Here is a 23,484-nt window from a genome sequence, read left to right on the forward strand (position 1 = left end):
CCAAGCGGAACGCGGCTTTGGCGGTCGCGGAGGCAAAAACCCGGGCATGGGAGGAGTTCGGCGAGGCCATGGAGAATGACTTCCGAACGGCTTCAAAAAGGTTCTGGACCACCATCCGGCGGCTCAGGAGGGGGAAGCAGTGCTCTGTCAACACTGTATACGGTGGGGATGGTGCGCTGCTGACCTCGACGGGGGACGTCCTGGATCGGTGGAAGGAATACTTCGAAGACCTCCTTAATTCCACCAACACGCTTTCCGACGTGGAGGCAGAGTCTGGGGACATCGGGGGGGGCCCTTCTATCTCTGGGGCTGAGGTCGCCGAGGTGGTTGAAAAGCTCCGCGGTGGCAGGGCCCCTGGGGTGGATGAGGTCCGCCCGGAGTTCCTTAAGGCTCTGGATGTTGTAGGGCTGTCTTGGTTGACACGACTCTGCAACATCGCGTGGACATCGGGGACAGTGCCTCTGGACTGGCAGACCGGGGTGGTGGTTCCCCTCTTTAAAAAGGGGGACCGGAGGGTGTGCTCCAACTTTAGGGGGATCACACTCCTCAGCCTCCCTGGGAAAGTCTATTCAGGGGTCCTGGAGAGGAGGGTCCGTCGGATTGTCGAACCTCGGATTCAGGAGGAGCAATGTGGTTTTCGTCCTGGCCGTGGAACAGTGGACCAGCTTTATACCCTCCGCGGAGTCCTGGAGGGTACATGGGAGTTCGCCCAACCAGTCTACACATGTTTTGTGGATTTGGAAAAGGCGTTCGACCGTGTCCCTCGGGGGCTCATGTGGGGGGTGCTCCGAGAGTACGGGGTACCGGATTTCCTGATCGGGGCTGTCCGGTCCCTGTACGACCGGTGCCAGAGTTTGGTCCGCATTGCCGGTAGTAAGTCGAACTTGTTTCCGGTGAGGGTTGGACTCCGCCAGGGCTGCCCTATGTCACCGATTCTGTTCATTACCTATATGGACAGAATTTCTAGGCGCAGCCAGGGTGTTGAGGGGGTCCGGTTTGGTGACCTCAGGATCGGGTCGCTGCTTTTTGCGGATGATGTGGTCCTGTTGGCTTCATCGGGCCGTGACCTTCAGCTCTCACTGGAGCGGTTCGCAACCGAATGTGAAGCGGCTGGGATGCGAATCAGCACCTCCAAATCTGAGGCCATGGTAATCGACCGGAAAAGGGTGGAGTGCCATCTCCGGGTCGGGGAGGAGATCCTGAACCAAGCGGAGGAGTTCAAGTATCTCGGGGTCTTGTTCACGAGTGAGGGAAGAATGGAGCGCGAGGTCGACAGGCGGATCGGTGCGGCGTCCGCAGTGATGCGGGCTCTGCATCGGTCCGTCGTGGTGAAGAAGGAGCTGAGTCGAAAGGCGAAGCTCTCTATTTACCAGTCGATCTACGTTCCTACCCTCACCTATGGTCACGAACTATGGGTAGTGACCGAAAGAACGAGATCGCGAATACAAGCGGCCGAAATGAGCTTTCTCCGTAGGGTGTCCGGGCTCTCCCTTAGAGATAGGGTGAGAAGCTCGGTCATCCGGGAGGGGCTCAGAGTAGAACCGCTGCTCCTCCGCGTCGAGAGGAGCCAGCTGAGGTGGCTCGGGCATCTGATTAGGATGCCTCCTGGACGCCTCCCTGGTGAGGTGTTCCGGGCACGTCCCACTGGGAAGAGGCCCCGGGGAAGACCCAGGACACGCTGGAGGGACTATGTCTCTCAGCTGGCCTGGGAACGCCTTGGGGTCCCCCAGGAAGAGCTGGCGGAAGTGGCCGGGGGGAGGGAAGTCTGGGCCTCCCTGCTTAGGTCGCTGCCCCCGCGACCCGATCCCCGGACAAGCGGCAGATGACGACGACGACGTTTGTTGTGTATTGAAAATGATACACACATGTTGTGACCGATTAAAAAGAGCGGTAGTTGTTTTTTCCTGATATATGAAAGTTTTGGCTAGCTGTATGAAATACTGTGAAAACATTTGAGAATCTTGTGGACAGTGATATGTGATTTGCAATTTGTACGAAAATACATTTACCATCGGTTTAGGACTATTACAAAGTGTTCACATCACTATGTTAACTGTTTTGAGCGCAGTCACCTGAGTTTAGAGAAATGTATCAAATTGAGAAAAACTGTAAAACACTTTGAACATGCCTGGAAACAATTTACCACTCAAAGGTGTGGCCTTCTATTTCGCTTAGGTTTGCATTGTACTAATCACATGTTATTCTTTCAGGAGAATAGTGAAGATTATCCCCAACACAGACATGTCAATCAAACGAAACAAATGAAAAGTGAATCCATCAGAGTCACGGCTCCCCTGCCCCCAAATAATAGGATGAAGGAACATTCATCAAATATTCTGTGAACCAGACTCAACAAATCGAGATTATGGAGAAAGAATTTAGTGCATCATAACACATTTGCTTTGGTGTATTATGTCTTCATAACCTCTATGCAGACAGATGCACTCGGTCCACCATTCAAAACAAAACAGTCAGGGGCGTAGCCACGGGTAGGCCTGGGTAGGCATAGGCCTGCCCAATTTGTTCTAAGGCCTGCCCAAAAACTAAAATATCTCACAAAGTAAAGTAAAAAAAGTCAAACAAATCTGCCCAAAAATATGGTTCTGGCTACGCCCTTGAGAACAGTAGTTCTGTATTTACAGTATATACTGCACCTTTCAAACAGGATAGAAGATTGTTTAAAAACCAACCATTACTGTTTTGAACTTCAATGGGAAATAAAATGGGTGTAAACAATTTTTTACAACCTTCAACAGTGCACATATTTGTGGACATATAGCATTCTTTCACGAAAAATGTACTGTTCTCTACTTTTACCAGTACTTAGGAAATTGCCAGTAGATTTGTTTTGTTTTTGAAGGTTGCACTTGTTTTTCAAGCATTGCTATCTCGCTATGGTTTGTTCCCACAAGTCACAGTGTGAACCTGTGGACTGGGGAGCTTATCCCAGAAGCTCGACAGTACGGAAGGAGGGAGAGTGGCCCTCTGATCTTTGGCCCTCTCATGACCAATAACTCCACTCCTCCCGCACAGTCCCACTCTGTGTCCCCTCTCTCATCCCAGTCTGCACAGCCTCCTCTCCCCTCTGAAAGGCAGAGTTGGTATTCAAGGGAGGGGTCTTGGAGAGTTGGGATGAATGGCTCAGTGTTTCAGCGGTATGAATGCAGAGTGTTGCACCCCCCTACTCCCCGAGCCCCACCATGACGGACAGGCACGTTCATTCACACACACACACACACACACACTGCTCTCTCCTTCCACTGCACCTTTCTGTCACACTGCCATGAATACTACTGACACACACACACGCACTCAGGGAGACAGACACAGAAGCTATAGTAGACCCCCTCCCACACACGCACACTTTTCCATCTTTTCTCCTCTGCTCAGCTTCGTTATTTTTGGTTATCTGTTTGATCAAGATGTTTCTCTCCCCCCCCCCCCTTCCTTTCTTATTTGCTGTCACCTCCCAGCTAGCATGTTTCTCTTCATTATTCTGTTTTAGATGTACTTCAGCCAGATTTACGTTGGGAGACAAATGGTTCTCTTTTTCAAAAGAGGGGAGACTCAATACAATCTTATATTGAATCATCGTTCTAAATACATGTTTACTGATATGCTGAAGATGTGTCTCCAAATGTCGGAGTTTTGTGTGAAACCCTAAAATCAAGAAGGAACATAATATCACCCTAAATATTTACAAAAGGACACATAATTTAAATGAAATGACTGTTACTGAGTATGTGTGGAGATTGATTGAATGTATAATTGCACTGAGTAGCCTACAATACTGTCACTGAATGAGGGTTTATGGTGTAATTTAAACTGAATATCTCAACGCCCTCAGTCAAGATAGAGGACTGCTCATAGCCTACATTACAAAGAAACGCACCACTTACTCGCAATACATTGACAGTCACATTCCAATTTATTTGTCTTTTTATCCTTATCATTTGAAAAATACGACCACTAAACACCCGCAAGATACGCAAGTCTGAAGTTGGCCAGAAGGGGTCCGCCAGTCACCGGGACATTGTAGTAGATCCCCTTTAGCCAATTTAGCCAAGCCCCTTTTTACGTGTATGGAGGGCTGGCACTGCTACTCCAAAGTGATATGGTCCAAAATCAAGTCATTCTCGCGACTATTCGCCGGGTGCATGTGGTAATCGTGGAAAGCAAATAAAGCACTTGAAAGAAAAAAACGGTTCAAGCGTCCGCGCGCGACTCTGTCTGCAGTCCGTTTTTACAGAAGATTGTAGAAGTAGGCTACGCGCGTGAAACCATCTGAGCACAACTGAAAACAAGGTATTTGACTCAATTCTGAACGACTGTGGAATTTGTGTTGTTGTAACCTCTGGGAAGCGCTGTGATTTGCTTGGATTTATAAGCACCCGTTGCAAACACATTGGATAAGCTTCCTCACCGCCAAAGTATTAGGCATTCAAGAATTGCCTTGCCTCTTATCAAAAGAAGTGAACAAAACAGCTAGTCCTGTAACACCGAAAAAGGTGAGTGGAGTGGGCTTTTGGACCCTGGATAACTTCATAGCACCTGACGACTACAGCAACTCACTTAGGTTATCTGTTACAGAACATTTATTATTTATTTGTGAAGGAAAGTTTTACGAGTAGCCTACTTTTTACCATCATAATGCCGTTTTTATCGTTGCTATTTAGACAAGCCTGTAAATCGAAGTCCGACATACTTACAACAGTCCTACAAAGTTTAAACTGTCGCCGTTTTAAGACTGCCTCTAACTCGTGACAATATTTGACCAGTCGAAAAGTGTTACATTGTTGCATTTTTCGGGATAAATAGCCTATAGGCCTACTCTGTAAACTCAGTTAGCAAGGGTATTGAAAAGAGTTGTTGGGGCAGACAATCATTCTAAATCAAACACGTTTTCATTAAATAGTTATTCGATATCGAAATTACGTCAGTGAGAATGGAAGCCTTAAGCATGGCTATCCAGAAGTTATATGTTCTTTTTTAGTTATTTAGGAAAACTCATTTTCTCCAGAGCAGTAGTTCAATGAACCGCAACAGGCAGAGGTCATTGGATTAGGACTGACTGTTCTGTTTTTACAGTCCATTTGGATTATGCCTTGTATGCGTCGTGCCTCCAGGAGTTTCACGTGTATTTTGATTGGTAGTTGTTGCAGCATGGGATCAAGAGTTCTGCATGAGTCATTGTGGCTACACTTTATAATAGATGTTAGACTCTAAACTGGCACAGAGAACAGCATCATGGGTAGAAGGTATAAATTCCTGTATTCTAGTTTAACCATTTAAATCCACGCAAAGGAACAGTAATTTTAAAGAGATGTGCCGTTTTGTGTGTGGAAATGAAATATTAGCTTACCAAACAAGCTTAAGAATGTAGGTTCAAGTTCAGTATGATTTAGTTCCATTTATTTTATAAATATTTAGAGCAAGAGACCTTTAGCAATTTTCAGCCCTTCTTCACAGAGTAGTCATTCCTCAAACTGTAGCCATCTGTTCTTCTCAAGCTCATACTGTAGCCTTATAACTGAAATTACAGCTTATCATAAGCTCAGGAATCATGGACCCCCCCCCCCCCCCCCCCATGTTGATTTTCCACTAGACAGGCTTGTATTTGGCGCTCCAGTCAAATAACTAGGCCATTCCTCGACATCAGCTTGTTCAATGCATCTTTATTATTTTTGCAACTGGCAGCAACATTGTCTTTCCCTTTTTTATACGGTTTGTCTTCCTACACATTGTCCTATATCCTACATATTTTCCTATTTAAGTGACACATTTGTCTGATGTTGCACGACTTAACCAGCAAATGAGAGCTGTGTATTATGAAACCCTCGGTTTTGTCTGAGAATACTGTAAATGTAATTTGAAATTATTAGGTTTATGGGCACAAAGTCAACATTTGGAATACTGCCGCAAAAACTTGACAACTAGCATGCTGAGCTATAGACGGTAAGGGTACAGATTTATGAATGACTGAACTTCCTCTGGTGCTTGGGGGAGGGAAAATCCAATTAATTGTATTTTCTTCCTAAAAGAAAACTGCCACTGAATATTGGTCATGCATAAATAGGCCCCAAAATGACCAAACTCACTGTTGCCTAAAGTCAAACCACAGCAACAACTGCATGAGTGAAGTCAATGTAGGATTATAAATGTGGCTAATTAGAACAGTCGTTTAAAGAGTCTGTAAAAGTTACAAAGAAAGCAGTCAATTAGGGTAAAATACATATGTGTCAGTCTTGTAGGAAAAAATATAGAGGGTGGCATGGTTTTGCACTCTCCACCTGGACAAAGTCAAACACCAAAAAAACGGAGGAGTCATGACTGGTAAAATGACCCCATGACCTTATGAATGAATGTTAGCATTATGTGTGCTCTGTTTTGACCTTTGACCTGTAATGACCTATGTGTAAAATGTGCAGTTATCAGATAACAACATATGATTAACAACCTTTCCTCAATCCCTGTGGTGTCCAAATCCAAATGTGGTGAATTGCGCATGAGATTAATTCCGATGGAAATTCACAAACATTTATTCTTTACAGACTAAGACTGTAAAAAAGTGTATTCCAGAGACCAGGCGCTAGTGCAGTCTTGTTCCCCAATAAATGGTGCAGGGTGACACCTTAAACACTGTAACAGTCGAGGTCAAAGGGCTAGAGGGGGAGGGGGGAGGGGCTTGTCTGTGCATGTTCTCCTTGTCGGACAGTGTAGCATCAAATACATTCATCAGTTTCCTCTCTCCCGCCAAATGTCCTCAACACTAGTCCCTGTCCATCAATAAACCAGTCATGTAGGGCAGTGAGCCGGGGCGGACGTGGTCTGCCGGTGTGAATCGTCTTGTTTGGCATCTGCTGTGCCGTTTATCGCCACAGTACGGTAATTAACAGGTGGTGAGATGTCAAGGACGGAGCGGGGCGGAAGGTTTGATAAACTACCAAGGGTAGGCGATGGCAGTAGATCATTGGGCGTTGTGTTGATTAACAGTGTCTCATGCCTCTCGGTGTCTGGACTGCCATGTTCCAGCAAAGTGCTATGTGATATAGGAGGAAGCGCCGGCTAAAATGCACAAGTCAAATGAAACATCTCCCCTCTCATAACTGTTTCTTAAAGAAGAAGTCATTCGGTGTTCGTAAATGAAGTTGGTGATTGTCCACAGTATTTAATTTAAGATTAGGGAGAATGTTTTTGTAGAGAATGCAGAGATGCGGTACCAGCCAGACTTTTATCAAGCATAAATGCATCGTAAACCGAGTAATTATGATTTGTTACAGAGCCTTTAGCAAAGGCTAAATGGTTTTCATTGTTTATGTGAGGTATTTCTTTAAAACAGCAATTTCTGAATGGAACAGGTTTTTTTGGATCCTACTCTTAAAAGATGTGGCACAGAACCCTAAGGGTCTGTTATTCATATGATAACTCATGGTCATTGGCCTTGGAGCTTAGCTGGCTCCGTGCACACCGATGTATGGATATTCTATCGTGTGTTTGTCGCGCATTGCCTCTCAAGATGGAATATGAACCCCCTAGAGTCTGCAGGCACACCATTATCCAACAGGCCGAGTTTAGACGTGTCCTTGATTCAAATGAGCCCAGAATTTGGGTAGAAAAATGTCTGACTCGTCTTTTTTCCCAGTAACATGCCTACTGATAACACCCTCATAGGGTTCAATTAGGAGTGAAAGCCTGTTCACTATTCAAATGAGGCATTAGATCCAGCTCCATGCGGTGTTAAGTAGACACAGTGCAGTATTGGAATTCCTTTGAAGCAGCCCTGAAGTGCCCAAAGAGGATGCAAATGAAGAACTTGTATGTTTCGATGTCTGCATCACACTACTACAGATCATGGCTGTAGGTTGACATATTGCAAGATCTTGTATGTGGTGAAATGTCTGACTATCACATTGCTTTAACCAATTTGATTAGGTGTATGCATAATGTCCTGAGGAGTTATGTTGTAATTGTGTTATCCAGTGGTACTCGGAGATCAGGAATTTCTGAGTTCCAAGTCCAAGGTTCAACTGGAACGCCCTCTCAAGTTGGAATTCCAACTCTGAAGGTCGGAGGAACGCCACTACCTCCGACTTTGTAATCCAAGATGGCAGCACCTTGTATCGACAGTATGGAAGTTGTAGTATATACTGTATATTTGAGAAATTCTGTATATTTGAGTCTCATTCAAATTGTTGTACACACAGTACTGTCAGTACTGTCTTACTGCTGTCGGTGGACATGCTGCATTTGATCAACGGGTATTGATTAACAATAGTTATTTCGGCTAGTGTTGACAACAAGTAAGGGCAAGTTTTCCTGAGGCCAGCAATTTAGTTTTCGGACTTTCTGAAACGCGATCAACTTGGATTTACTCGGGTGCGTTTCGAGTTCTTACTTCCGATGTCACTGGAGCATAGCATTATAGTGCAAAGTGGTTCCTGGGTGTTCCTGGGCTAGCAGAAGGTGGAATTAACATAACATTTGACAGTCAAAGCGATGTACAGCAGGGGGCATTTGAACCTGCTATCCCTTGATCTGCAGTAAAATGCTCAAACTACTGAGCTATACCCTCTCCTATAAACATCATCTATGTGTGTGGGTGGGGGGGTGGGGGGGTCCATCCCACTTGCTCTCTCCTGCTTCCTCTAACTCCTAACTCTTCTGACTTTCCATGTAATTCTTTGACTTGTTAAACCTCTCTCCAAAAGTAGTTTCACTGTGTATCTCTTCAACCCCCCCCCCCCCACACACACACACAAACTTCTCTCTTTCTCTCCCTGACCCAAACCTCTGCTCTGTCTATATGTCTGCTTTTCACCTGCAAGCTGAAGGGCCCAGAGAGAAAAGGACGGACAGAATGACAGAGATAAAATGACATGGCTGAGAGGGTCTTTGTCAAAGCCAGGTTGAATAGGAGAAGATGGGCCCCTACCTACGGGCAGGTGATGGGGGGGGGGGGAGAGCTGGCCACACACACATACACACACCGCTCTGAAAATGAGATATTGTGTGTGCATGTTATTGTACTGCTGTTATACCAAGGCACACCCCTTGCATTAGACTTCTTCAAGGTTAGGGTTTCCCTCATCTCATGCCTACTTAATATGGATGTGCTGGATTGTTTTGGCATGTTGTAAAAGTTTGTGTGTCGTCGGTAATGGGTCTGAGCTTGTGTGTGTGTCTGGGGTGAGCTGGGCCTTTGCCATCTTTAATACTCATCTGAAAGTCTGTGTCTCTGTATGTGCGTGTCTCTCTCCCTCAGCAGGGTAGCAGAGAGGGAAAGCACCACTATCTGCTTTGTGTCTTTTGTTGTCAGTTGAGGTTGAAAGGGCCAGGCGACAAATGGGGAGGGACCCATGCAGGGGGAGGGGATTGGTGGGGAGGGGGTTGGTGGGGAGGTGGTTGGGGGGAGGGGAAGGCAGAGAGGGAGGGGGGAGGGTGGTGTCAGAGAGGAGGGAACATGAGGGTGGAGGACAAGAGGGGGGAGGGGTAGGGTGGGAAGGGAACAGCGGGATGTGTATTGTCTGGCTGTCCATCCGCCTACCTGTCTACCTTTACCTGTCCACATTTCTGCCTGCCTGTCTGTCTGTCTGTCTGTCTGTCTGGTGAAGTACAGCTGGTGTTGACTTGCGGTTAGCACTTCTCCGCTGTGGGACAGGTGAGTGGGTGTGGCGGAGAGGGAGTGTTCAGCAAAATTAGGGCAGAAAGTGTGGGGGGGGGGCGAGTTGAGGGGCTTTGAAGTTTTCTACCTATTTGAAGTGTCTGACTTATAGCTTTTTGGCATGTTCTTGTTTGTTGTTGTTCTATAGTTATTCATTGCTGGCTGTGGACAATTCCCTTCCACTCCAACCTCCTCTACCTGCCTCTCTGCTTCCTAGGAGGTGGAGCATTAGGAATCAATAGGTCAGGTCACCTGTGGTAAATCCTTTTCAGAACAAAGCTGGCTGGTCTCATGTGCTGGCAGCCCGCCCCCCCCCCCCCCCCCATTGTTTTATCTGTGTTTATAACATGTACGTTTACTTTTATTTAAACGCATTTATAGTAGCTTTTAGAGTTGTATTGTTTGCTGTATCATTCGGCCTCTGTAGGGGTTAAGTTATTTGATTAATTCCATGGTTTACACAGTTATTATATTTGAAGTTGCATGACCTTTTGCTGGATTAGTGATGATGGAAAGATGATGTTTAGCTGGATATTATTTGTTTATTTTTTCTTCTGCTATCAGACGAACCTGACCGAATGAACTAAACCATAGTGATAAATTGGAACGGAGTCCCTGTCAGTGCTCATCTGTCCTAACAGACAAGCTGTTGAGATGATGCCCCTGGAATCAGGCTAGCGAGGAGATATCAGTAGCCCTACAATAGTCATATTCTTCACTGGTCACTTGGTGGCTGAACACAGACAGCTGGCCGGTCACCGTGACTCCTGACTGGAAGAGAATGGATATTCAAAGGTTTTCAAACTAGAACATCATCTCAGTGATGGCAGGGTTGTTTTTTGACTCATTTGAGAGGGTGTGGGCCGATATGAGGGGCATCTGTCATTGTCACATTAGTTGGGGGAGTTTGTTGAACGTTAGTTGTTGAGTGTGTGTGTGTGTGTGGTTTTGGCAGCCACATCACCAGTGTGAAAAGCAGCCTTTTCGGGATGCCGACAGAGCCCACCGTTGCTAAGCAGGAACCATGGAGTCTTTAGAATGGGGTGGTGATGGGGGGGGGGGGGTAGCTCTGTTTCCCCAGAAACACCCTTTTTTTCTCAAGGTGGCTGCCAAAGCTGGGATGGTCTCCCTTAGCCCCTGCCCCAACCTCCCCCACCTTAAACCCCCCAGTAATGTTCCCTGTCCTGGGAAAGGCGGGGGGTTGCTATGGTGAGCCACAGACAAATGTTGGAAGGGACATTGAAAAGTTTGGCGCTCTGAGGAAAATAAGTTCACCTCTGCTGAAACGGACTTGTCTAAAGATTGCCTCCCTTTGTGCGTATGTGTGTGTGTGTGTAGATGTGTGCATGTAGATGTGTGCCAGGATGGGGAAAGGGCTGTTTCTTTACAGGCCTGCATCGGCTGCCCTCTCACCATGTCACTTCCTGTTAGTTCACACCTCCCAGAGGTTAGGATGTCATATGTCATCTCCCCAAAGATGTTACTGACCCCCACACCCCTCCCCCCTGCCAACTTCATGGTGTCAATTGGCAACCTTTTGTCGCCAACTTGTCGCCAAGTTGAACCAATTTGTGTACCCACATAAGAAGAAATCTTCTGTTTCTGAAGTCCAATTCTATTTGTCAACCAGAGTATTTCATGAAAAACAGCATTATTTAGACTCATAATGACGGTATTTAGATCTTTGTTGCTTCAAATCTGGGTTGTTCAGTGACTGATCACACTCATCCTGCTCTGCCTACGTATACAGTAGGATAATGCCAGGGTCAAATCCTCTTCCCTCAACATCCGTATCTGCGTGTTTCTTGAATTGTCCGCCCCCCCCAACCCTTGAGTCTAAGTGTGTGTGTGTGTTTATTCGATCTGGGATTTCAGTTGGTACGAGCACATGTTTGCTGTTGCACACTGCTTCCAGTGCACCATAGGCGCTTGAATGTGCCATATTACAGCCAGTTTCAAAATAACTCTTATGTTCATGTTATTCGAAGAATAAGCTTTTCCACCCGCTTCCCAAAGCCCAAGTAGCTTTAATCGGGGAGTTTGGGGTAGTAATGAACTAGCCCTCTGTTGCTACATGACTAAGAGTTCTGGAAGTACTGGGAATGGGGCGTGGTGTGGTTTGGGGGCGATGCCCCCCTCCACACACACACACCACCTCACATTACTCCACCAATGGCAGGAGCTAGTAGACACATTCTGTTACCGCTGGCTGGCTGTTCCTATTTTTACCCTTCTTATTAGTGTACACATGACAACACTCTGTTGAACTGTGGAGTGGTTTAACTCTGACGGTAGGTCACACCAAACTGTTTAGACCTCCACTTCAAATGGTGTAACATGTCATGCCAGTGGTCCACTCCCCACAGGACAATTGTCTTGTAAAGCAGAGCGCAAAAATACGAAAATGTTTTTGTTGAGTGTATCAGCCTCATAATTGTGCACACTATTTCATGAAGTTTCCTATCTGTGCAGTTGTGCATTAGCATAGAAGATCCCCAAGGCGCTACCAACCTGTGAGACACCACTGATGGAGAGCTCAGAGAAGCTTCGCTGCCAGGTGGTCTGTCTTCTTACCTCCTGCTCCTCCGCCACATCTCTGCCTCTGTTCCATTGGCAGCCCCCCCCCCCCACACCCACACACACTACGGCAGCTATCTCCGAGCCGACGGCCATTAACATTCCTTCAACCCCAACCAACCAGGCCATCCTGGACGTGCAGGTGTCTGTTGATCTTCGCCTCTCTTCTTGCCCCCTCCACCAACTTCTCCTGTTAAATTTCCTCCAAATTTGAAACGTTTGCCGGACCCATGCTGGTTTCATTTAATTCATTTTTCTGTTCTTTTTTCTATTCAGCATTGAAATGGTTTGAATTTGAGGCAGAGGACGCAATACAGTTGTCTACTGGCCCATGCTGTGCACAGCAGGAACGCACTTTAGCGAGGAGGCTGTGAAACAAACAACCTTAGAACCTGTCACCCCCTCTCCCTCCCCCGTTAGGAAATGTTGGGGAGCTAGGGTGAGAAACATGCTGCGTTATTTCAGGTGGACTAGCCGAACTGGAAGAAGAGTGGGGTGGGCGGGAGGTGGGGTTGTTCACCTCTCACAGTATTGACGTGACCCACCATTCTCCATTTGTCTTATCAGTTGTGGTTCTGTACAATGACAGACACATTTGGAACATACTTTATTACAAAGCGTACGTCAATGAGCAGTAATTCATGTTGTGGTTTGTTTGGCTTCCTGCAATCAAGCAAGCATCGCATACACATCCCATGAACAGCTGTAAAATTGCCCTGAGTTTGCAGTAATTGCTGTAATTAAGAGATTTTCTGTTATTTAGTATAACCTGGCCCACATCAGGGATGGTTTGTACCATAAACAAATAGTGAATAGTTCATTTATTCAAAGACAGAACTTCAGTTTTCTCTCAAGTAGTCATACACACACACGCACACAAGTCTGCACATGTGGGATCAGAATCGGATGTGTTCAGCACAGATGTCCTAATAAGATCCAGCTCGAAGAAATTCTGGTAGCAGACCTTACTTTCATCACTTGCTTACTGTTTTGATACGCACACTTGCACATAAAACGAACGTTACACTCACACACATGCTAAACCACCCACACAGCTGTGTGGAATAACAGCTTGCATTGAACAATTTCAACCTGTGCTTGTTTTACACACGCAAATACATGCAATGAATATCTGCATCTTTCCCAAATTCATTTTTGCCAACCATACGGTTTGAAATACAGAATGAATTATATTTTTCTCCCGTCTATGTTTATATTGATAAATATAAACATGTACATCTACCAAAACATTGGTAAATATTGGTAGTTGGCTAGGCATGCATTGACTTATCTGTGCCCCACAGTATAGACCTTTTTCACAACTTCCGTATTTGTTACCGGAAATACGCAATCGTAGGGGAAGTTGACTTCCTGTCAAGCGTCAACACATCAGAAGAAAATGGATCCGATACTCTCTGAGAGTCTTCACAACTTCGCTCACAGATTAACCAACAATTACATTTGCTGACGTTGCAAGACTGGTAGAGTAAAACTGTCACAAAAAAATAAAATAAATAAAGGGTACACATTTTTCCATGAGGGATTTGTCCGTTACCGCTGTGCCCTGGACAGAGGAAGAAGATTTACACTACGATTGCGTATTTCCGGTAACAAATACGGAAGTTGTGAAAAAGGTCTATTAGCTAGCTCTGTGGACCTGTTAGCTGTCATTCTTCCAAGCTGATGCGATAAACATTGTGCAGTTGAATGTGTCTGTGTGAAATTCAGCTGTGTTCCAGACACTGCTCTTATAGACTTTGTGTCCTTATATGCGTAGTACTACATTGTCCAGCTACATTTGACAAACAGACAGACAGACAGAACACAAAAAGAGGCCAGATCTATTCTTCCATGCCTTGTTTCTGCATACTGTCCAGGGATACACACACTGACCGTTAGGCCTGAGCACATTCCGACAGAGTAGGGACTGTCTTGGGGTTAACCCCAAGTGTGTCAAGCAATGGGTCGAAAATAAAAACACACGATTGTCATACACACGCACATGGAGGGCAGACATACAATTATAGTGCCGCCCCCCCTCCGCCCTCATTCTTGCTGCCCATGAAAAAGGCTGCTTCAACAGTGGCATGTCATGGTAAATTGTACCACTGACTGGATGAGTGTACAGAATCCATTTCAAATCCATTTTGTGGTCTTGGAGGATGGTTTGTCATCTCCCTTAGCTAATCAGGGATTAGAGAATGCAACTATTGCTGGGGCCTATAGCTCATGCATTTTAGGGTTAGGGGAGAGAGAGATAAAAAAAAAGTAGGATTAGAGATTGTGGAGAACCAAATAAATCATAGCGGTACTAAAGGTTTTTAAAGTAGCCTTGAACACCAACACGGTGTCAGGCTCCCTGATTGAAACAGGAAGTATGTTCCAGAGGAGAGACGCTCTGTACACGAATGCCCTGCCCTCTCGATGTTTTTGTTTCCACGATGTCCATTGTCCAAAGCCTCATCTGCAAACTCACAATACTGACAGTATGAAAAGAGATTGCAAACTCACTGTTGTGAAAAGTTAAACAAAAAAAGGATTGCTAATGCATACACAATGTCCTGATACATAAGGATGTACCAGAACGTGTGCATCAACCTGTAGTCCTACTATTAAAACGAAAACGAAAAACGCATTAGGGAACACATTTTCCTGTGAACAATGCATTAAATACTATTGCCTGGATAATATAATATATACAATATACTGCACATACTTTCAACATGTCTCTCCATTGCATAAATATCACATACTGCCAAACTGCGCATACTGTACATACACTCCTACTGTAAACACTGTCTATACTATCTCCACTGTCATACTATGTCTCTGTGCATAGTGTAATTTATAGAGCTACCATTTTATGGAACTGATATTCGAACTGCTGCACCTTAATGTTATTCTTTTGCATTTCTGGTTAGATGCTAACTGCATGTCACTAGTTTTTACCTGTACTCTGCACAATGACAATAACGTTGATTGTAATCTAATCTTATAATGTTTAGCCCTAAATGACAAGGCCCACGAGGATGGACCAGAATAACAGCCAACAATTGTCCAAACAGACATGATGTAGAAATTGTAAGAATATGCACATTCTGACTTTGTCATACAGTTGCTGCAAAAACTCAGCAAAGATTTTTTTAATGCAGCAGTTAGGTTTCAAATAAGGGTGTTCCGATCGATCGGTCGCCGATCATTACCGGCTGATCATTTTAAAAACCAGATCGGTACGCACTATAAAGGCCGATCAAAGGAGCCGATTGTTTAGTTTTTTTGCTGTGCACTTTATTGCCCATGGTTCTTTATCTCCTACTGAGAGAAAGAAATGTGAAACTATATTGTGACTATGGCCTTTTATGTTGCAGATTTGATAGTCTAAAGTGTGTATAAAGGATGTATAAAGACTCTTATACGGCAGGATAGTTATTTATTTTTATTTATAAGCGGTTATCAACAACCCAGCATAGGCTGCAATGGTTTATGTTGCATCTATAAAAAGCAAGCGTCTTTTAAGAAAGAGAGTGGAATATGTTAAACATGTTTCCTGCCACTAAATAAACAGTTAATTCATAATATTTTATCATCGATTCTTTGTAATACTTAATATACATTGTTGTTAAATAGATAATGCTACATGATAAATAGAAGGCTTCAAATAGACCCCTTAATCATAATCAGAATGGGGTTTAATCGGCATGAAAGTTTGCACAGACAAGGAATTTACATTCAACATATAGACCAATTATTTGTTTGTAAACAATCGGGATGCGTGCGCACTGTGGCTGCAGAAAACCGGGAAAGGATAGCATTTTAAATGGCAAAAGGACCACACGGATAATACAAATAGTTATATTTAAAAAGACCAAAAGCGTCGAGGAGGACATGCCTTTAGGAGAGAAAGCGATTACCCAATGATCTGTCGCATCAGAATTTTGATTTGGGTCACGAAAGTCTTGAAATTTGAGTGAGAATGTCGCCCGGTACAGACCGCATATAGTCGAGCGGCAACCATGTCTTCACGTCATGTCACAAAGTTCATAATTTTACACTTTTACAGTCAATTCTACATTTAAAAAGTCGAGCAGGGCAGCTTTCAAGAGATATGGGAATTCTGCTTTTAGTCAGCTGGGCCGATTATTTTTCTTATTTGTTTAAACTGGCAATCTGAGTGAGACTACATCCCAGTTACACTGTTTTGACGTTAGCCTCAGTCAGACTCGCTCACTGGCAGTGTGCACTATGTTGTATTTCACTCCATTCTACACCAGAAACGTCAGGGAGGACTGCCTAATGTAGATACGAGCCTGATGAAGATAGCCAGAATCTCGGATTTCTTTAACCTGTCTGTTTCATTCGTCATTTGCCTGAGAAAGCGACCTCCGTTAGCCAGACTAGTTTTGCCCGATCACTTGGACAGGCTATTTAAGGGTATCGGGGTCAAGTTTTGTGCATAGACAAGTGAACGTAAATGTATTTGTCCAAAGGCCAAGAGCCTCAAAAAATTAATATCAAGCCCTGCAATCCAGTGGCCAGAGATATATGATGACCTGAACGACACTCCAAGAGTAATAGAACGGGGAGAAGTTCGTCTTTTGCAACCCACATGCGCAGTTGAGCCTGCTTGACAGTTGTGTGATGTAGGGTGATAATTGGTCTATAGGGATCATAAATCTTGAATAGTGGTGTACAAGTCTAACTATACAAACTAGTAACAGTACAAGGTCTAACATACTAAGGTGCTGTAAGAAGAAAAAAGAAAAAAGACAAAAATGAAATAAGATTGGTATTCGTATCGGCCAATACTGCTTCTAGCGATCGGTGATCTGCCCCCAAAATCTTGATCGGAGCACCCCTAGTTTCAAATGTTCATTGTTTACCACCCTCTTAAATGATAATTTGTCAATGAGTGCATCAATGCATCACAGGAAATATATATATATATATATATATATATATATATATATAAAACAAAATTATAAACACAACACTTTAGTTTTTGCCCCCATTTGTCATGAGCTGAACTATTTTCCTATTTACATAAAAGGCCTATACTTCTCAAATATTGTTCACAAATCTGATTCGTCCACCTCACAGTTGTGGCATTGCAAGATGCTGATTAGACAGAATGATTATTGCACAGGTGTGCCTTCGGCTGGCCACAATAAAAAGCCACTCTTAAATGTGCAGTTTTACTGTATTGGGGGGTCTGGGGGGGGGATCCTGAAAAATGGGGGCAAAAACAAAAGTGTTGCGTTTATAATTTAGTTCAGTGTATATATATATCAATCAAAAGCAAAAGACACAAACTGTCTATTTTGCCTCGGGGCCATTATGTTCATGTACCAGCGGTATTTGCTCTTGACGGGCCCCTTACTCCTTACAGTCTCTCCAAATGGTAGAACATTCTCACACACATACACACGCACTGTGGTCTGGTCTGTGTACAATGTTTCACTGTGAAGTCACTGGACAATCCTCTGGTTCACTGACTCTGAACCCCGCCAACGCACACACACACACACACACACACACACACACTGAGTTCAGTCGGTTAGTCTACTTTTTATTGACCACTCCACTAATTGATTGCCATGACTGTCCCTCAACCACGTCCCAGATAGTAGAAGTCAGTTGTAAAGATGTGGTCGAATTTAGGTTTCACACACTGTACTCATCAAAACACTGATATAAGCAATAGCAGTTCATGGTCAAACAGAACGACCTGTGGATTTCCAGTAAAAATTGATTCCTATAGTAAGTTTCTCTAACATCTGCAGTGTCGGTTGGCTACAGAAACCGTCTTCCAAGAAGGTCAAACTCAGTTAAACTGGGAGTCCTTCACTCTGCCCGGTTATGGTTTTTAAATCGGGTGGAAATTGTGGGAAGTTTTTTTTCCTCATTAAACTTCCTCCAATCACAGATCTTTGGTTGGTCTGCATGTTTGTTCCAGTGTCTTGGTTAGCATTGGAATAAATCAGCATTGGAGGGGAAGGGGAGCTTTTTCCATTTCAGATTTCTCTTTCATATCTCAGATGATCATCTCTCCTCGTAGGTGATGCAGTATAACATATTCTGTATGGTGTTTTAATGTTACAAATAAACCTTCACTTTTGAGCCTTTTGAGTTTCCCAGCCTTTTTAGTGGTTAACAGGGGGCGGAGATATTAGCTTTAGATTCAACAAGGCCATACAAGACTCGTTCAGTAAAGAGGGGACTTGCCCACATTTACCAGAACCAGGAGAATAGCCTCGCTCAGCCCCCCCCCCCCCCCCCCCCCCGACACATCCAGACCCCGTTGGTCTGCTCCTGTTTCCATATCGACGGGGGAGGATGATGACCCCTAGCCCTGGGAGTTAAAAAAGCATTGGTAATGATTGTAGGCAGATGAGACCTAGCTGATAACCCGGTCAGTATGTGTGTGTTTTGGGGGGGCTACTGCACACCAACTCAAATGTATTTTCCACTTGCAGATTTGAAAAAGGGAAACATGCTAATATGAGAAGCAGATTGTGTTGCTGTCAGATTAAATTTAGAGGCTTAGTCTGTGTGCGTGCCATTGCAAAAATGCTGCTAGAAGCCTAATGAAGTAGTTGAGCACAACACTTACCATTTCATAACATTCCAGCTTAGAACACTACTCAACATAATGAATAAGCTGCACTACAGAAATGAACTTGTCCGCTATCTCGTAATCCCGGTGCTTCACATTCTGAATCAGTGAGCGTTCCCATCTTTTTATGATGTCAAACTAGGACTAATTGCCCGTCAATATATATTTATTAGTCTCACCGGAAATTAATTATGTGCCACAGCAATCGTCAGCCAAACAAACAAACTGAAAACTATGATAACAAAAACATGACAACAGCGCCAACAAAGCATCTCAACGTAATCACAGGCCTATAGACATCACATCACCAAAGTGCTTTACATATTATAAGGTGCGGCATCCTCACACAGAGGCTCAGTTCTTTTGGTTTGACAGCTTGTTCAGCAGTGCAGTACTGGTAGGCACAAATGATCGACGATCCCGGTTGGTTTGAAGGGATGGCACTCCATAAGGTCTGTTTGATGGAAAACGGCTCATATACGCTAAACAGGAGATGTGGTTCATCTCTAATAATCGCCTGGCCTCCTTGACTGACCCACAATACAACTTACCAAACAGTCATAAAGAAAGGAAAGCCGCAATGCCTCCTTATGTTTTTTGAGATGCCTGGCATTGGCATAACTTTCTTGGAGTCTGTGGCCTTTCAAATATTGTTAGCCCCGGAAGGAAGCAATTAGGGTTGGCGTTAGCCATGTGCCAAGAGGCCTGAGAGGGCACAGACTTTTGGACAGGGTTCAGAGTCATATTTGGGCAACAATTTATTCTCCACTCTAGAGGAAAAGATTGCTGCCTTTTTGTGTATTTAATTGTAGACTGACTGCTTAAAGGAACACTACGTGGTCGTTTTAAAGAGCTGTGGCACCATTGGTTTTGATGACATCACGTGTCATTTCCCTAGTTTAAGTGCTGGTTCTTTTTGATGTATTTCGGTTATGTGTGTGTGTTCCAAAGCTCTTCGAAATGCAAGAATAGTTAAGCTAGTAGAGTGAAAGTGTGTGTGTGTGCTCGTGGGAGCTTACATTTGGGTTCCACAATAAAAAAAAATCCTGAGTGTCCAAATGGCTTTGACATTTGTTCCTCCTTTGCAGAAGGAGATGGTATTGTCTGATAAGGTCTTGTTCACTCCTCTGTTTTCTCTGTCCATCTGACCTGCATAATGTTGAGTTTGACCTGGTTAAAAAAACACTTGTCGATTTGGTGTGTTGGAGAGGACTCTCAGCACAATGAGTGTGATGTAACCCACCCCCCAGAGCGTGTGTTCGGGGACAATCATCCCTCTGTTTGGTCCAGCAGCCCACCAATTTTGGTAGGGTTGAGCGAACACGCTATGTCACTAGTTGAGTCACCGTACAGTCCCTGACAATGGGAAGTCTAGTTGAAATGAGCACATTCCCACTTCAGGGCCACAATGGGAACTTTACTCACAAAACATCCGGATCCCCGGATGTTACAATGAGTTACGGTCTGCCTAAATTACAGTAAGTCGTCCCCTTTTTTGTTCTGCGAGTGCCAGCGTACAAGGGTGCTTCGGTTGTCACTATTTAGCCAAGCCTTGTAAGCAGACCACTTCCTCCCTGTCACAGTTAGCTGAGCAAAGCGACACAGCACACTTTCACAATGTAGATCCTAGATAAACTGCCCTCGCTTGAGGTTCTTCCCTCTATGATACGTTCGTCTTGGGGATGTTTACCTGAACTGATTATCCATTGTGCTCAAAATGGGTCATAATCCTCAAAGAGGAAGTCCAATAAGGGTCAAACAAACAAGATGTCTGGTGAAGATGCTTCACATTTCCAACACTAAAAGTATCAACATCACCAGAAAGTATTCAGGATGGGCAGTCCCCCCCACCCCCTCCTTTCAACTGACGTCAACCTGGGCCTAGCGGTCTCAGGCTAGTTCACAGATTAATGAGCCTATTCTATGACCGAGCCACTCTTTCTGCTTGGGCTTGAGGGAGTAGTCACAATGCAAGACCAAGCAGATCCAGGAGTAGGGATTCTTTCTGATCCTGGATTGACGGAGGATCAGCTGACGGAACCCTGAAAGGTTTCCTGAGCTGGTAAAACCGGTTGCCTTGGCGATTGGGCTAAGACATCAGATGCTTGTTGAAACCTCAGGGCAAAGATGTATAAGTTACTACTTTCTCCTTTCACAACCTGAAGGGAGTTTTCTGGGGATTGGCCCAAGCTTTGGCCCATGTGTATAAGCAACATTCCTGGCCGTGACTGTGACGTGTCTTTTGTTCTCCATCATTTTGAAGTCCTCTGCATGGTATGGATTTGACAAGAAGATGACCAAAAGGATATTACCGTAGGAAGACGAATCATGATAATGCCATTGGGTACCATTTTTTTGTTTACCAAAATGTGGCTAGGTGTACAAATATTAAGTTGATACAAACCAAATGCTGGCATATCATAAGCCTTGTGATCTTTTGGTGGTGAATTAACTATTGATGTGTAGTCTTGTTGGCAATGCGGTTTCGGTAAAGTCCGGACACAATGTTGTGTCTGATCATTTGATGATTGCTTTATTTGAATTTGCAGTTTTTAGCTCGAGTTCCTATGTTATTTTACCTAATTGAATCGACCATTTGACCTGACCAAAAACATAATATCTGTAGTACCCAGTCATAATGACTCAAAGCATCTTATTGCACTGCATTGTAGCTGCACATCTTTGACATGTTATATTCTGAATGCAGTTGTTTCTTTTATGAACTCCAATGTAAAGCCTGGGAAATTCTTCTACGGTTGGACTTCATGAAAGTGCATTGTGTTCTGCCAAACCTCTTTACTCTGTGGTAGCCTTTTTTAGGTGACTTTTGTAACCGGCTTTGCTCCACCATGTTCAGCAAGGCTTCCATTGTTGCCTCAGACAAAAGGTGCCTTGTTCTCGGCCAGTGCATGGTGGCCTCACCTGGCTAGCACGAATGAAGATGTAGTGTGTATTAACCCTTGTGCTGCCTTCGGGTCACATGACCCAAAGGTTCATAACGAACCATTGTTGTGTTTACCCAATTTTACACAATACAAAAACAAATAAAAATAATTTATTTTAACCTTCGCAATGTGGGGGGTCTGAGACAGCTTCACTTTGTTTTTGTATGCGGTAAAGTTGTGGGTCACACGGTGGGTCACAATGACGAAGATAACACAAGGGTTACGTTTTTGAAAAGGCTTATGACATAAAACTATTTCATGCTAAAGATTTGTGTAGAAAGCTTAATTGTTTTACTGTTTGTAACACCTTATCATATATTAACCTAGACCATTGCAGGGCTGATGAATGCACTCCAAGGTCATTGTAAGATTATTAATCATATTTCTTCTATCTTTAGGTTTCACTTGCTTCATATGGGGGTCCAGCAAGTTCAAATTTTACGTTTGGATTGTCAAGTTTGAAATGTCAAGGATAGAACAGTCAAACAAGGAATTCTAAAGGTAAGACTAGACAATTGGAAACTATTTTTAAATTGGTGGGAATGGCACGGAATCAACATAGCTGGAAAGACCACGTGTGTGTGTGTGGGGGGGCGGATCATAAGATTTCTTGATATTGAAGTAGCAGTGCTGGGTCCAGATCTCGGACACATTATGATTTCCAAAGATTATTTACATTTTGTGCTGTATTACTAGACAAAGCAGGGAGCACTGACGTAATCCTTCTAGACACGTCCTTCAATCCATCTGAATGATACAAAAGCTCACCGTCTGGGTTTTGGGTTCCTTCACCTCTGGTGACAAGATCCCACACACTCACAAACACATCCCAGCACATTCAGCAACTATTTAAAGTGTCAACATCTGGTCCCAATTACCCCCCACCCCTTCCAACACACACACACACACAAACAGAAGCCGAGGGAGCTTAACCCACTAAAAATCCCTCCCTCCTTCTACAGTAGCTTTTATCAGTTTGTTTTCATATTTCCTTTCCTTTGGTCCTTGGTCAACCCTCTTCTCTTACTCCTTTGCTGCTTATTGGGGAGGGAAGGGGGGGGGGGGGTATTGTTATTTTTCTCTCCTGCTGACCTTGGTTACATAAACTAGAAACATAACCCCCCCTTTCCGATTTCTTCTGTTGTGTTGCCAGTTTTTGCAAGGGTTCCCATCTTCCAATGCTCCCTCAAATCCCAGTGGTTTGATCACACTGTGAAAAATCACAGTTGGATCTGGGTATTTTCTCCCAGGTCAGAAAGGTTAAAGGGGGGAGGGAGAGTTGGGGGAAAAAGAGGGAGGGAGGAAGCTGTTGTAGTTGAACCCAGACGGCTGTTCAAGCTGTTTTGCACCTCCTTTAACCTTTCCTCACAGACCATGTGGCGAAACAAGTGTCTCAATTACACTGTAAACCACTATTATGTCACAGGGAATGACCATGTTCTGGTTCTGCCAGGCCTCCCAACTCCGGGATTCAACTCCTGCTGTCACACTACACTTAACATTCACACGTATAGAGAAACATTTGGCTAACGTCCTCAGGTTCCCTTTTCAGCAGATCATTTAGAATCCTGATATTAGCAGGATGACAACAGGTGTCACATGACAGCATTCTGCTGTCTCCTTACCTCTAACCTTTTTGTTGTACGTCTGAGGTTTACAGTACTGTTTCTCATATCCCTTAGTCACCA

The 23,484-nt window shown here is 44.3% G+C and overlaps 1 protein-coding gene across 4 annotated transcripts in view; it reads left to right on the plus strand.

Annotated features, from left to right (window-relative positions):
* Positions 1–4,129: 4,129 nt before the first annotated feature.
* plxnb1b (plexin b1b) overlaps positions 4,130–23,484 on the plus strand; it is a 74,192-nt gene continuing 54,837 nt past the window's right edge. Inside the window, exons 1-2 of one of the 4 annotated variants that reach the window (XM_047024985.1) lie at positions 4,130–4,508; positions 22,195–22,297. The gene's annotated coding sequence lies outside the window, so the exon portion shown is untranslated. The remainder of the gene's footprint in view (positions 4,509–22,194; positions 22,298–23,484) is intronic. The other 3 variants (XM_047024986.1, XM_047024987.1, XM_047024989.1) reach the window with 3 other exon arrangements.

Source organism: Hypomesus transpacificus, chromosome 9 (assembly GCF_021917145.1).
Source record: "Hypomesus transpacificus isolate Combined female chromosome 9, fHypTra1, whole genome shotgun sequence".
Taxonomy (NCBI): domain Eukaryota; kingdom Metazoa; phylum Chordata; class Actinopteri; order Osmeriformes; family Osmeridae; genus Hypomesus; species Hypomesus transpacificus.